We start from the raw sequence: 16581 nt of genomic DNA on the forward strand, positions 1-16581 counted from the left end.
TGCTCGACGGGATCAACAAATCAACAACCAAAGATTTCCTCCAGTCTGCATCAACCCCAAAGATTTCGCTCCAAAGTTTTCTTCCCCTGCTGCACATCAAATGGATCCTTTTATAATCCCTCTCACAAATCCATATCCCTCGTGGCCCAATCCCTGTTAATTGCCCAGCTGCCACTCATTCCCTCATTAGCAAGCTCCGTCAGCCTCTTTACCCGGAAAAACACGGAACCGTTCTGGTGTTACATTAAACTCGCTCCCACCGGAAACAAGAATGGGGAGGGACAGTTCCGCTTATTCGTCACCCCGTGACATGCATATTAGTTAGTTTTTTGAGAATTTGTCAAATCAATTAGTCTGAAAACTGTTGTAAACAGTATACAATGTGTTCATGTTTTAATGTTTAGAAAAGATCTGAAATCTAAAAATATCTTCCATATCTGTAAGTTAAAAGTATCATTTACTACCCACACACTTACACGCACATGCACACACAAACATTATATACAGTGCATTCAGCAAAACATCTGTCTTCATACTACTCTGTCCTCTCCATCTGCCTCTTTCAAACCAACCACCTTCCTCTATTCCTCCTTCCTGTTGGCTCCATCCTCAGCATTCTCCTACCGATTTACCCCGTGTCCTTCCTCTGCACATGTCCAAACTATCTCAATCGGGCGTCTCTCAATTTGTCCTCAAAAAACGTCCTACATGCGCTGTCCCTTTAATTAACTAGATAAGATAAGATAAAATAAGATAAGATAAGATAAGATAAGATAAGATAAGATAAGATAAGATAAGATAAGATATACGTTTATTTGTCCCACAGTGGGGAAATTTCTTTGTTTCAGCAGCAAAGAAAAAAAAAGAAAAAAGAAATGAATGTATAAAAGAATAGACACATACTATAATATACACTATATACACAGTACAATGTATAAATACAAATAAGGAAAAAAGTACGTATTGCAGGTAGTATTGCACACAGGTAATATTGCACATATTGCAGGTAATACTGCACACAGGTAGTATTATTACACAGTTAAACACAATAAAAGTGTGTATTATGCTGACTGGTTTACTGGGAACAGCTTTGATTGTAAAGTCTAATAAAAGCAGGGAGAAAAGACGTTCTGTATCGCTCCTTCAGACACTTGGGATGTAACAGTCTGTCACTGAAGGAGCTGCTCAGAGATGAACCGGTTTCATACAGGCTTTGAGAGTCGTTCTCCAGCAATGATGATAGTTTTGCTACCATCCTCCTTTCTTTCACCTTCTATACAGTGTCCAGGGGAATCCCCAGGACTGAACTGGCCTTCCTGATCAGCTCCAGTCTCTTCCTGTCTGCAGTAGAGATGCTGCTGCACCAGCAGACCACACGATAGAAGATAGCTGAGGCCACCACAGAGCCAAAAAAGGTTTACAGTATCTCTCCCTGCAGTCCAAAAGTCCAAATATATTTGTATAGATTTAATAGCTGTCAAAGGAGAAGTTGTTGATTTGGTCACTGATACACTGATGAGCGTTTTCTAAACGGACACAAGATTTGCCTCAAGAAAACCGCAATGCACAGAAAAAATGCACAGAAGACTAAAAGGTCATTTTATACAGTTAATATTTATGCTTCTGCTAGACATGTATCCAGGTAGCTCAGCTGTAACTACAGTGAAATAAAGACTTGTTGAATTGTGTTAATTGGGTTTCTTGCTTTAGTAAAGTTCATTTTCACTGGATGAATGTGCATGTTACCCGACTATTTCTTAGGCACACTCATTAATAGATTCTTAAATACTCAAATCAGCTATTATCCCATAAAACATGTTGACTAAGCAAATCTTAAGCAAATTAACCTTAACCTTTTCAGCTTATCCTGAAGCTTCTGTCATGGCAACATATCTGTAATTTCATGTAAACATGATTAAATCATTTTCTTATAACAGCCTGTTTTGTTTTTTTTTTCTTTTTTGGTTGGTCCACTCTTTGTGAATCTCATTTTTTCTACCACATATTTTCTTTCCATTAATCTGCTTGGATACAGCAGCTTCGTTAGCGATGACCTTTTGTGTCTCACCCTCCATGTGCAGGGTGTCAGTGATCATCCTGTGGACAACTGTCAAGTCAGCAGTCTTCCCCCATCACTGTGAAGCCTGAACCAGACTGAGACACTATTTAAAGGCTCAGGAAACTTTTGCAGGTGTTTGGATTTAAATAAAGATTTTCACTTTTTGTATTGAATTACTAAAATAAATCTACTTTTTAATGATATTCTGATTTATTGAGATGCACCTGTACATTAAATTTTCTTTCCTCGCTTTCTCTATAGGGGTGGTTATTCATGTTAAAGGTTCAGACCATATACATTTTTTTTTTTTGGAGGTATGAATACTAACACAATTAAAGTGGATATCAAAAAAAGACTGAGACTGCTATTCTACAAATTGTGTGCACTGATAATTTAAATTGTACAAAATCTAGATTGAAAGAATGGGCAGAATAGAAAGTGTAGGTTATGTTCTACATTGGGGCATAAACTCACCAAACCAAAGTTTTAACAAATTCAGTTTTTTGACCACCTTTTTCTTAATGAACAACAATTTTATAAAATAATATGGACTTAAGAGGTAAGAGCTATTGGGTAGAACACAAATGACTTTGTTTGTGGATCTATTCTGAGTTTAAAATACACTATTTTCACCAGACGTAGGAAAAACAATGAATCTGGAGTCAGGGAGTTCAGGGTATCAGCAAAGGATCATAGATCATCTGTCAGTTTATTACTAATGTGTTTCTTCAGAATTACTGAAGAATTTCAAGGCTCTTGTGTGGTTCCGCCTATTCTTTTAAAGTATCTAAAAATTTTGAGCCAATGAATCATGAGGAGGAGCAACAGTATAAAACCAAATCTTATTCCTCCTTTCCACAGATGCAGTCATGGTAAAAATGCTTGCTGTGGTGGTGGTGGTTCTCATTGCACTGAAATCTGCTACAACAATCAGATTAGATGGAAATGGATACACAGATATTCTGGTTGTCATTAACCCTGCTGTACCAGAGAATGAAGAACTTCTAAATCAAATCAAGGTATTTATTAATTTATGTATATGTTGTAATCCTATGAAACTGTTACAATTGTTTATTTGGTTTTGTAACTTAATTAACATTTCTAATAAGTTAAAATATGTATTTATTCTGTAAGTTGCTCTGGACAAGAGTGTCTGCCAAATGCTATCAATGTAAATATATCTCTTATATTGTATGAAATAGAAATACTCATATACTTCGTAAATATCAATTGTGTGTTTAAAATTGTTGTGGGTTTTTTGGACCAAAAAACACCTTCAATTATGCAAAAAAAAAAAAAAAAGTATTTTTTTTAAAGATATATGTTTAATGATGTCTGCCTTTAAGTTTAAAGCAGCCAAGCAACCTATTTATACACAAAAAAATTGTGCTTTCAATGTGTCTTGGCTTCATTTCAAGTATTTCAGGCCAACATTACAAATATTTCCCTGGAGGAAATATAAATTGTGAAAGGAAAGGAAAAGAAAAAAAAGAAAAGAGGAAAAAATTATTACAGAAAGTGTTTCCTCTTGTCAGTGATTCACCCTGCCACGCCCCCCTCTGTAGCTGTCAGGGATTCACCCTGCCACGCCCCCGTCTGTAGCTGTCAGAGATCCACCCTGCCACGCCCCCCTCGACAGCAGTCACGCTGCTTCCCAAGATTACCGACAGCTGTGGCTCATGAAAGATCAGACTACATAAACTCACGTTCTTGAGTCACAGGCTGTCGGTCGTTAATTTGTCAAGCTGGACAATCGCGTGGCTGCTCGACCGCCAGCTGTATATGCGAATTCCACTTCCGACTTGGATTACTCATTGCCGAAGGCTTTATGGATTATGCTTGGGACATTCGAACTCATAGCGGACAACGCGTATCGAGCGGATGTCTTTGTTTGTTGTTTTCAACGGCTTATGAGTGTTTTTGTGTTGTACGGTTGTTGAAATAAAATGACAATGATCGGACTATATCGGCTTCCCGTCTGCAGCCTGACAGAACGACCAACCTATACCGAACGCGGATTCGCCATTCCGCGATTCCGACCGCAACGGCTGCGCCACGCCCCTCAGAGAGCGCGAGGGGATTACCGGCTCGTTACTCGGGGAAAAAAGACGAATTGGGCGGATTTCTGCAAGGCATCGGCGAGTATGTGGCTGTTAACATTTCCCGGTTTCCTCCCGAACGAGCCAAGATTGCCCTCTGTATTTCTCTCCTGTCTGGAGAAGTTCTTGCCAAAGCCAGCTCACTATGGAGCGCCAAAGGGGGCAAATTCGGCTCACTCGCCGATTTCAGCGGGCTGCTTCTGGGGAAGTTGGGGATAGAGGTGGTGGATCTCCACTACAGTCCCCTTGAGGAGAAAGGTGCTCCATTCCAAGGTTCTCAAGAGCACGCGGCTCCGTGCCGGATCTCCCATGAGCCTGCAGCTCAGCCCCAATGTTTTGATGAGAGGGCTGCTTCATCTCAGGGTCTCTACCAGCATGCTGCTGTGTTCCGGGGTTCTCGTGGACGCACCACACCATCTCCGAGCGTCGGCGAGCACACCATGCCGTCACAGAGCTTCTACAGGCGTGCCGCTCTGTTCCGAGGTTCCCGTGGGCGTGCCGCGCCGCCACAGAGTCTTCACGAGAGCGCCGCGCCGCCACAGAGTCTTCACGAGAGCGCCGCGCCGCCACAGAGTCTTCACGAGAGCGCCGCGCCGCCACAGAGTCTCCAGGAGCATGCTTTCCCGCCACAGAGTCGTCACGAGAGCGCCGCGCCGCCACAGAGTCTCCAGGAGCATGCTTTCCCGCCACAGAGTCGTCACGAGAGCGCCGCGCCGACACCTCCGGTCACAGAAGGCGAAGTGACTCCTCCGAGTCCCTCTCCAGACGACGCCCCATCCCAGAGCCCCTTCCAAGGCGACATCTCGCCCACGGAAAGCCCGGCTCCACCCCAGGACCTCCAAGAGAGCACCGCCCAGCTCCAGGTCCCTCCAGAGAGCTCCGCCCAGCTCCAGGTCCCTCCAGAGAGCTCCGCCCAGCTCCAGGTCCCTCCAGAGAGCTCCGCCCAGCTCCAGGTCCCTCCAGAGAGCTCCACCCAGCTCCAGGTCCCTCCAGAGAGCTCCGCCCAGCTCCAGGTCCCTCCAGAGAGCTCCGCCGAGCTCCAGGTCCCTCAAGAGCGCTCCGCCCAGCTCCTGGCTCCTCCCGAGAGCTCGTCTCCGCCTCCGAGCGACCCCACGAGCTCATCTCCGCTTCAGTGTCCCAAAGAGAGCTCCACTGATGTTGTGGACCTCCAGGCGAGCCCTTCTCCGCTCGTGGATCTCCAGGCAGGCTTCACCTCATTTCCAGGCTGCTCAGTAGGCTCCGATCTGTTCCTAAGGGTCCCAAGGAGCGCCCCTATGCCCAGGGGTTTCCCTGTGCACTCACCCCGGCTCCAGGACTGCGGAAGGGAAGTTGAACCGCTGCCCCCGGGTTCCACCGACGGCGACGGCTCACCCCACAGTCCCGCAGAAGGCGACGGCTCGTCTCCAGCGCCCGCAGAAGGCGACGGCTCGTCTCCAGCGCCCGCAGAAGGCGACGGCTCGTCTCCAGCGCCCGCAGAAGGCGACGGCTCGTCTCCAGCACCCGCAGAAGGCGACGGCTCGTCTCCAGCGCCCGCACAAGGCGACGGCTCGTCTCCCCCGGGCTCCGCACAAGGCGACGTTTCACCCCTCGGGCTCCGCACAAGGCGACGTTTCGCCCCCGGAGGCGAACAAGGCGACGTTTCGCCCCCGGGCTCCGCACAAGGCGACGTTTCGCCCCCGGGCTCCGCACAAGGCGACGTTTCGCCCCCGGGCTCCGCACAAGGCGACGTTTCGCCCCCGGGCTACACGCAGGGCGAAGGATCGCATCCAAGCTCCACAGAGGGCGACGTCTCGCCCCCAGGTCCTCTTCAGGACGACGGATCGCCCACAGGATCCCCGCATGGCGACGTCGGTCCTCCAGGTCCCTCTGACGGCGACGTCGGTCCTCCAGGTCCCTCTGACGGCGACGTCGGTCTTCCAGGTCCCTCTGACGGCGACGTCGGTCCTCCAGGTCCCTCTGACGGCGACGTCGGTCCTCCAGGTCCCTCAGAGGGTGGTACGACGTTCCTGGTCTCCGCCCGGGACGTCCTCCACTCCCCGGTCATTGTCATGGTTGGCGTCCAGTTCCGGTTCCCCGCCATGGAGATCGCTCCGGCTTCAATCCCAGCCAGGGGCTTTACTCAGCCTCCCATCAGCACCGAGGGCGTGGCTCCGTTCCGGATCCTCCTGCAAGGTGTTGTTCCATGCCGGCTCTCCGCAGAGGATGCTCACCAGGCCTCCGTTGCTCCCAGGCGTCTAAGGAGGCCTTTCTCGGAGTGCCCTGGCCCGCCTGGCATAGGTGGGTTTTGGGGCGTCAGGTGTCGCCCCTGGAGGGGGGGGTACTGTCAGGGATTCACCCTGCCACGCCCCCCTCTGTAGCTGTCAGGGATTCACCCTGCCAGGCCCCCGTCTGTAGCTGTCAGAGATCCACCCTGCCACGCCCCCCTCGATAGCAGTCACGCTGCTTCCCAAGATTACCGACAGCTGTGGCTCATGAAAGATCAGACTACATAAACTCACGTTCTTGAGTCACAGGCTGTCGGTCGTTAATTTGTCAAGCTGGACAATCGCGTGGCTGCTCGACCGCCGGCTGTATATGCGAATTACACTTCCGACTTGGATTACTCATTGCCGAAGGCTTTATGGATTATGCTTGGGACATTCGAACTCATAGCGGACAACGCGTATCGAGCGGATGTCTTTGTTTGTTGTTTTCAACGGCTTATGAGTGATTTTGTGTTGTACGGTTGTTGAAATAAAAGGACAATGATCGGACTATATCGGCTTCCGCGTCTGCAGCCTGACACCTCTCCTGTCACTTAGTAAATGTAGTGGAAATTATACATTTTGCCAAAGTGAGAAAAGAAAAAAGGGCTTTTTTGTCTGAAACGAATTATTTCCTATTTAAAGTAAAAACTGACAATAGTAAAAAAAAAAAAAAAAAGAATAAAGGAGAAGAATATTTATTTACAATCATGGACTTTAAGAAGAACCAGGCTAAAATAGTAAACAAAACAATTCCTAATGCTAGTTTAACTTACCTTAAATGAATAATTTGAACATAAGGACATACATGCAAATCCTCCTCTGGCCTCCTCCTCACCACCACCACAAAATTACAAAAAAAAGGAACAGAAAAGAAAAGCAAATTCATACTTTTGTCCTATTTCTTTTTTTTTTTTTTTTAGGGAACAGTTCATAATAATTAAATCAGCATATTTTTTTGATGAAAGCACCATTACATTGTATTTTTTTTTACAACATATTTATCTAATTTTAAAGATTTAGCTAAATAAATTCATAAATTGTTTGTAAATGACCTGTTTCTTTGGCCTTTGATCAATTAGGCTTATCCTGACACATGTCTACTTTCTTCATAGGTGCCCTCCTCCCTAGATTCATCTGTTCCTCCCCTTTGTGCATGGCAATGCAATAATATGCTGTTGAAATCAAACTTTTTTTAATTGTTAAAATTGTTAAAAATTGTTCTTTGTCTGTCTTTTGTCTGTCTTTTATCCGCTGCATTTGCAATCTAATATGTTATAGCACTGGGAATGAAAAGGGTAACAGTATAAACAGTCTGTTTTTGCCTTTAAAAAATATCTCTAAAATAGTCTCTTTTGATTAAAAACAATTTGCTGTTTAAAGATTGATACTTACATTTATTTACATGCACAGACACATTTTTTTTTTCTTCTATCTTCACAGAAAATGATTACCAGTGGATCAGAATATCTTTTTGAAGTTTTAGACCACAAGGTATTTTTCAAGGAAGTGAAAATACTGGTACCACCAAATTGGACATCAGGAAACTATGAGAACGCAACAACAGAAACTTACAAAAAGGTACAATATTCATTCAGGTTTGGTTTATTATGCAGTTCACAGTGGTGCTTGAAATTTTAGGAACATTTTAGAATTTTAAAATCTTTTTGTATAAACCCAAAGATTTATGCATATGACCTAAAACATTGTCAAGTTTTCATGCAAGTCCAAAAAGCCCTTCAAATTAACTGCTAGTCCTCGAGTTTCACATTCTTTTGCAACTCACAAATATGTAATAGTGTAATAATGGGCAATTATAATATTTCTTTCTCGTTTTTTCGACTGGCTTCGCATTTTCGCCTATTTTTAAAGGACTTGTGTGAAAATCTGATAATGTTTTTGGTAAGATTTATGCAGAAATATAGCAAATTCTAAAGGTTTTCCCAACTTTTATGCAACACTGTACAGGTTATGACGGTTCATTTATTCATTGTGTGCTATTGAAAATTGCATATATTTAAAAATACAAATATATATACTAAATGTAAGGTATGAACCAATAATACATTTAATTTTTAGGGCAAAATAAAAATAGACATTTTTACAATATGGTAATGAGCCATATACTCATCAACCAGAAGGATGTGGATGTGAGGGTGAATACATTCATTTAACCCCCGATTTCTTGTTAAACAACCATATTTCTGAACCATATGGACCTAGAGGTAAGCCTTAACCTGTCTTAAACATACACACACACACACACACACACACACACACACACACACACACACACACAGAGCCCCTCATTGATTTTCATTGCTGTCAGAGTCGGGGCTTGAACTGGGCTTCACTGTTTGGGGCAGCAGACACAAACTCAGGAATGTAGGAAATCCTGCCTTTTTTTTTATTTGTATTTTATTTTTTATTAAGTATCCAAAAACCCAAACTTACAAAACAGCATCTAATCCATGAAATCAGCTCCCCGAAAAAAATAATGAGGCAATGTGAGAATCAATAAAAATCAATGAAGGGCATAGGAACACAAGGATGACATTTGGTGGTAAAAAACAGGAACACAAAGAAATCAATGCAAGCAAAGAGAAAAATAAAAATAAATTGAAAGTTAACACACACACACAAATTTTTTTTAATTAATTTTAGAAGTGTAGAAGTTTAGAAGAATTTTATGTGTTTGTTTTTTCATTTACATTTCAGGAAGGGTTTTTGTGCATGAATGGGCTCACCTCAGATGAGGAGTATTTGATAAATATAATAAGAAAGAGAAATATTACATTTCTGCTAATCGGTTTCTACCAACAATGTTTTATTATCATTGTCTATACAGACCATACATTATTAAACATATATTATAACAATAGTTATAGCAATGTGTCATTTTTCTCTTTTCAGTTGCACTAACAATATTTCTGGACAGTGGAAGAAAATTCTTAGTCAATCAACTTCTGTACCTTGCGAGTTGGATGCATCTGGCACACTCACACCCGACTGTGAATTCCTCCCAGATGTGATGCAAACTACAAAATCCTCAATAATGTTCATGCCTAGCATACATTCTGTGAGTATATTGTTAAATATTTTATTGCTGAATGCTGACACAAGCAGGACATTGAAATTAGGGTTTTGTCAAAATGGTTTCTAAAAACACTGAAAACACACTGAAGCCTTTGTCATGTACACTGAATTTATTCCTTTGTAGGTAAAAGCTTTTTGTCGAGAGGAGGAACATAACTTTGAAGCCCCCAATGAGCAGAATAAACAGTGTGGAAAAGCAACACATACAGTAATCTTTGAGGACTCGGTAGACAAGGATGCTCTTCACAATCTAAAGCCGCTGCCATCTGATCCACCACCTCCTACATTCAAAGTTATACAGAGGGGACCTCGGGTCGTCTGTCTCATCCTTGACGTCTCGAGAAGCATGAAAGTGTGTTGCTATAAAAAATTAAAAAATAAACATTATTACTGCATGATATATTTATTTTAAACAGCTGTATTGGGATGATCATTATAAATAAATAAATCATTGGAAAAGAAATATCAAAGCATTGAAATAAACATAGTAAAATGGTGTAGGAAGTGGAGCTGTATTAGATAATAAAATACATTGTTGTTATGATTTTGTAAAAGGGTTAATTTATGTTATTTTATTTTGTTTGTATAGAAACTGAGATTATCACTACTTCAGAAAGCTGCTGGAATTTTCTTAAACCAGACTATAAATGAACAAGAATATGTGGCTATTGTGACTTTTAGTACTGAAGCTCAAATACTAACAAATCTGACAAAAATAGAAGGACAGGCCACAAGAGACCAACTAATCAGCAAATTGCCCACACATGCATCTGGACAAACATTTATATGTAAAGGATTCAGAAAAGGCTTAGAGGTGAGACAGATGTGAAAAAAGCTGCTACTTTTTCATTGACTGCACAGAAAATGTACTTTGGTCTAGAAATCTGTCTATGATGATATAATAAACATTTTTTTTGTTTTGTTTCAGGCCCTTCAAATGAACGATGGTGAAACATTAGGAAAGGAAATAATTTTTCTGACAGATGGGGAAGCAACTGATAATGTCTCAGCTTGTTTGCAAAAAACTGTTCAAAGTGTTGCAATAATTCACACTGTAGCATTCGGACCAAATGCAGACAATGCACTGAGAACCATGGCAGTGCAAACAGGTGAGAATTGTAGAATCAATCATTTTAGAATTTCACAGTTGCATTGATTAATTGCCTTCACTGGGTTGCCAATATTATTTGAAACAGAGGGAATGTTTCATTTAGCCAGCGAGATTTTAAGATCCAATGATCTTGTGGATACCTTTGCGTCAAAGATCATGTGGGATGGAAATCCATGCAAACAGCCCATCCAGGTTAGTGATACACGTTCACTGTGAGAAATCTCAAAATCAGATTATACACATTACATTTTTTACATTTCTGAACAGCTTGAAAGCACTGGAAAGGATGTTGAAGATTGGTTCAATGGAACAGTTTCAATTGATCGGACTGTAGGGAAGGGCACCACCTTTACATTACTATATGAAAGAAGTGCACCCACTGTGTATATACAATCACCAAGTGGTTTGGTTTATGATCAGAGACACACCACTAACAGTGTTAACATAATCACTTTCACTGTTCCGGGAACTGCAGAGGTAAACCTTTTAAATGTTATTTTGATTACATGTTTTGTATTGCAATAAAAGTCAATGATTTAAAAATAATGTGATTAAAAATTATTTAAATTTGTTTTGACCTATTTTTGCATGACAGGTGGGGGAATGGAAATACAGCTTTTTGAATAACGAAAAATCTGCTCAGCAAACAAGTTTATTAGTAATGAGTTGGGCAGCGTCTGAAGATGTTCCCCCAATCACAGCTACAATCAGAATGAACAAGCAGACTAGTGATGGGACTAAAGCCATGGTTGTGTTGGCTGAGGTCAGGCAGAATTATAATCCTGTGTTGGGGGCCAGTGTTTGGGCGTACCTGGAGTCAGATAAAAGGGAATCATCTAAATTTCAGCTCCGTGATAATGGAGCAGGTAACAGTGAAATTGCATAAAATTATGTCTTTATTTGCAAGTGTGGGCTTGCATACAATATATATTTTATTTATTCATATTTAATATTTAATTAAACACATGCTGGACATTTTTCAGGATGTGATGTGTTCAGAGATGATGGCATCTATTCCAGATATTTCACAAAATTAAGACGTGGAAAATACAGTCTGAAAGTGAAAGTGGAATATCAACACGGAGCAGACCAGTTTTCTTCCTACAGACACAGTGGTGCTCTATATGTAGCTGGATATATTGTGGATGGTAAATATTTTTTTGCAGTATCACCACATTATACAAGACTTTCCATAAATGGGGATGGGAAAAAATGGTGTTGTATCCCTGCATGAATGTTGGGAATATGGTAAGTGTTTGGGAATACAGCATCAGAGATAGGGGTCATACATGTAGTCGCAGTTTCATCATGTTTAACACATCATTGTTTTGGAAGTTAGATGACAAAGCTTTAATACAAATCCAGTGTCTTCTACTCATGTATGTCTTCTTTTTTTAAGTATACTGAAGCAGGAGAGGTGATATAAAGGTGCTGGTGTACACATATTAATCATTATTGATTATTTTATTTGCATGAGAATGCTGCTTGCAAACAAGTTGGATTAAAAGTTGAAATTTTGGGAATGTGATCAATATTTCAACTGATATAGAGAAGTGGCATCAGTGGTTAAGTGTTACTTAAGGCATGGTTGACTTACAGCTGTCTGAGTTTGTATGTAATTATTGTACATGCATTTATCTGTATGCTTTTCTTCAAATAGAAAAAAATAACTGCCATTTGCATCTTCTTGTCAGGTAATATGGAACTAAACCCTCCTCAGCCTGCAGTTAATGTGCAGTCAGTGAATGTTGGCAGGTTCACCAGAACAGGTACTGGAGAAAGTGTTGTAGTGGAAGACAATGCAGTTTCAAATTTTCCTCCAAACAAGATCACGGATCTGTGCACAAAAATTCAGGAGGACACCGTGCTTCTCAACTGGACGTCTCCTGGTGAGGATTATGACCATGGAACAGGTGAGCACTCTAGCACTATACACTATATTGATAATATACCAGCACCTTTTAACAATTGATATCGTCTCAAACAGCTTTACAGAGACAAGTAAAATGTTTATTTATGTTAGTGCCTATAACTTTATCTCTAATGAACAAGCCAGGAAAAAAAAAGAAAAACACCCCAAGATAGTATTAGAAAGAAATCTTGAGAAGAACCAGACTAATAATCCATCCAACCAGACTCTGAATCCATTCTCATCTGGGTGGCACCAAATGTTCTTTTTGGCAGACTAGCATTTCTTTCTCTACAATTGAATTTAACCAAAACGTACAGCTTGTTGTTTTATAAAGAAAGTTTAAACAAGAAAATTCCTGTCTCCTGAAGTCCTTTGTCCTGTTTTGAAAAATAAAATCAACACCCTCTGACCAATCAGAGACATTCCAGGAGAACAGTATATTTCTGAAACAACAAAATACTGAAAGTTCATAGCTAGTACACATTTTAAACTTTTATTAATTGTCAAAGTGTTTAGTGTCTGTACACAACTGGAAATGATTTCGTTTGTTTCCAACAAAACTGGAAGCACAGTGGTGCAGTAGGTAGTTTTTCCACCTCGCATTATAAGTTGTTAGTTGGAATCAGACACTTGACTTCATCATGCAGCAATGCAATGGACACAAAACACTGGTGTCCAGTTGCTCACCTAAATACTGGGGGTTCTGCCACCAAATGTGCCATGTTCTAAATATTTTAACACACCTAGATGTGTATCTGAAAAGAAACGAAAGCAAAGATTCTATTGCTTGATATTCATTTAATTTGAAGTCAGTTCAATTTAGCTGTATTTGTTTAGTGCTTGTATAATGGACATTGTCCCAAAGCAGCTTCAAACAAATAAAGAGGTTCTCTAAATTTGAATTTAAATGTCAGTGCCTATAAGTTTAGTCCCTATAAGTTTATAATATACATATTTTGCTCACAAAACACATCATACCCTACCTACCTACCCAACTGGCTTTGCCATTCCAATCCATTTGAAGGAAATTTTGGCCATGGAGGGTCTTTGATATTTAGGCAGTTTAAAAGTTTTTTTGACAATATAAATCAAATCTAATTGTCTAAATGTTTTATTGTTTTTTTCTTTAAAGCCCAATCCTATGATATCAGATGGAGTGAAGACCTGAAGATACTTCGAAACAACTTCAGCAGCTGTAATCTGGTGAACACTTCATCACTTCAGCCTCAGGAGTCAGGTTTAGCTGAACAGTACTCTTTCAAGCCTGATATTGAAATTGAAAATGGTGGCACAATTTTTTGTGCTATTCGGTCAATGGACAAACACTCAGCCAAGTCTGAGGTATCCAACATTGTTACAGTAGCCTGGGCCAAGCATGTCTCAGGTGACAGACCCTCAGCCATATCAAATCCAGGCCTAAATCTAAATGCTATTATCATATCAGTCTGTGTGGTGGTCATAGTGGTATGTGTTATAATTGTGGTCACAAGGGCATTGAAAAAAAGAACACATTCCTTTACCATTATTTAGAATAAAAACTGCAAGCTTGAACATTCGAATATTATGCAAATTTTATGTCTTTATATTATCTGTAATGCTGATGTTATCCAGGGGTCTGTCATTTTCATGTTCCCTGCTCTATGCTGCTTGATCATATATTTTATTTACTTTATGATAAAACAGTCTAAAGAAATTATCTTAAAGAGTAAAACACAATCACACAGAAGAAAAATTACACACGCTTCATGTATAAATAGCTTTTTTTTTCAGTATTTATTGCAAGATGCATCACCTTGACCACAAGGAAGTCAGTCAGTGGTGTTTCTTTTATTTTAAATAAAATATTTCCCCATGTTCCCTAGCAGAAATTAAAGAATGCAGAAATCACTCTAAATGCTTTTGCTTTTTTGTTTAATGTTTTTCATTGTAATAATTGTGAAATATAGCAAAGTTTTCAAGAAATCATCTTAGCAAAGTAAACGTCTGCATAACTTCCTCAAACTTGATACGATTTATAGATACTGTGCTTCCGCCACTGTCCTCTTATTTGTATTGCCACAGAATTTGTATTTAAAAATCGTCAGATGCTGGTGTACTCAGAGACACAGGAATCCATAATTAACCTTTAAAACATGCAAACAAACAAATAAATATATGCCTTATTTAACAGAAACATTAGCACAATTGAATTTAAGTTAAATTTGAGAATCTGAAGTTTTTTTAACTAGAAAGTCTGCAAACAATCATTTCAAAAGATTTGACTTTGATGTACAGAAATTTGATCAAAGTAAACTTGTAGACTTGTTTTTATGTAATAGTTTCTCACAAGCTTTTGACAAGTTTCTTACAGGAGGTGGAGCTGGAGGTAGCAGAGCTCAAGATGTTGAGGTTTTCGTTGGGAGTGATGCCAATAGACAGGATTAGAAATTAGTTTATTAGAGGGACAGCGCATGTAGGACGTTTTGGAGACAAGGTGAGGGAGGAGAGATTGAGATGGTTTGGACATGTGCAGAGGAGGGACATGGGGTGTATCAGTAGGAGAATGCTGAGGATGGAGCCACCAGAAAGGAGGAAAAGAAGAAGGCCAAGAAGGAGAAGAATTCACAAAAGCACAAGTTACAGCAATTGCAGGGTCATCAGAGGCACAATTTGTACATGCCATTACAAAAAAAGAAAAAGATTGCTCCCTGCATCCAGATGAAGCAGACCTCCAGCAAATAACCAAACTTCAAAGTCGAAGAAGCACAAAAGATTGTGGAAAATGCAGATGCATTCATCAGTACCCTGCCTTTAATATTAAATGTGAAATATGAGGCAAAAAGAACCATTTTGCGATAACATGCTTGATTTAGCCACTGATCTATCACAAGTAGACACTTTTTATTGGTACAGTGGTTTTAGTCAAACAGACTGGCAAACAAATCTGCATATGGCAGGCACAATTGTTAACTTCAAGTTTGACATGAGTGCTGAAGCATTGATCGACTTCAGATCCCCGTTAACATCCTAAAGACAAACACAGCACTTGTATCGTATGGAGGCACTCGCATCAAACCAGAAAGTGTATCATGTGCAGGCTAGAAATAAAACAACTTACTTGATGTTCTTTGTGACCACAACATCAGATACAGTCCACCTGGGAGACAGGTATGTGTGCAGATGGACTTTAAAAGAAAAGCAAAGACACTTAGACCTTCACAGAAACTGAGCTTCTCAGCCATTATGCATCAGTGTTTATACGATTAAGCCAGTTTTCAGGATTGTATCATATCTAACTGACCCTAATCTGCCTCCTGTCATATATGGCTGCAGAAAGATCCCATACTCAGTCCATGATCGACGCCGTGAGACACTGATTGAACTGAAGAAAAGGGTTGTAATAAGCAAAGTTTCTAAGCCTACTCTGTGGTTGAGTAGTTTGTTCATCAGAAAGAAAAAAAACGCCACACCCAGAGTCTGCTTGGAACTAAACTGGGCCATACTCCGTCAGCACTACAACATTCCCACCCTGAAGAGCATACGTTATGAATTAGCTAGCAAAAAGCTGTTTATCCTGGATGAGAAGGACGGATATTGGCAGATTAAACATGACAAGGAATCAGCAGACCTGTGTGCTGAGAGAAAAAGTTAGAAGAGAGAGAGAGAGAGAGAGAGAGAGAGAGAGAGAGAGAGAGAGAGAGAGAGAGAGAGAGAGAGACACAGACAGTCAGACAGCCTATCTGTATATACACAGACAGGCAGACACACTAGATAGATAGATAGATAGATAGATAGATAGATAGATAGATAGATAGATAGATAGATAGATAGATAGATAGATAGATAGATAGATAGATAGATAGATAGATAGATAGATAGATAGATAGATAGATGAAGGATCAAATGTCTAAGGGTGGGTCTGACAGTCAGGTATCCATAGACTTACTGAATCATAACAAAATGTTTTTGCCTAACGGAAAAAAGGGACACGCCTAATGAACACTGTTTTTCATGTTAAAACACGAAGCAAGTCGCTACAACGCTCAATAAAAGTTACTATATAATATCTTAGTAAAACTGCC

At 40.6% G+C, this 16581-nt stretch overlaps 1 pseudogene across 1 annotated transcript; it reads left to right on the forward strand.

Annotated features, from left to right (window-relative positions):
* Positions 1 to 2893: 2893 nt before the first annotated feature.
* On the forward strand, positions 2894 to 14365 carry LOC310730514 (calcium-activated chloride channel regulator 1-like; annotated as a pseudogene). The gene is made up of 14 exons (XR_014538396.1): positions 2894 to 3078; positions 7845 to 7982; positions 8521 to 8626; positions 9120 to 9210; positions 9315 to 9480; positions 9622 to 9849; positions 10087 to 10311; positions 10426 to 10606; positions 10694 to 10800; positions 10876 to 11085; positions 11204 to 11474; positions 11592 to 11756; positions 12303 to 12521; positions 13653 to 14365. The product of XR_014538396.1 is annotated as a calcium-activated chloride channel regulator 1-like (transcript).
* Positions 14366 to 16581: the final 2216 nt, after the last annotated feature.

This window comes from Silurus aristotelis (genome assembly GCF_946808225.1).
Source record: "Silurus aristotelis genome assembly, chromosome: 8".
NCBI classification, from domain to species: Eukaryota; Metazoa; Chordata; class Actinopteri; order Siluriformes; family Siluridae; genus Silurus; species Silurus aristotelis.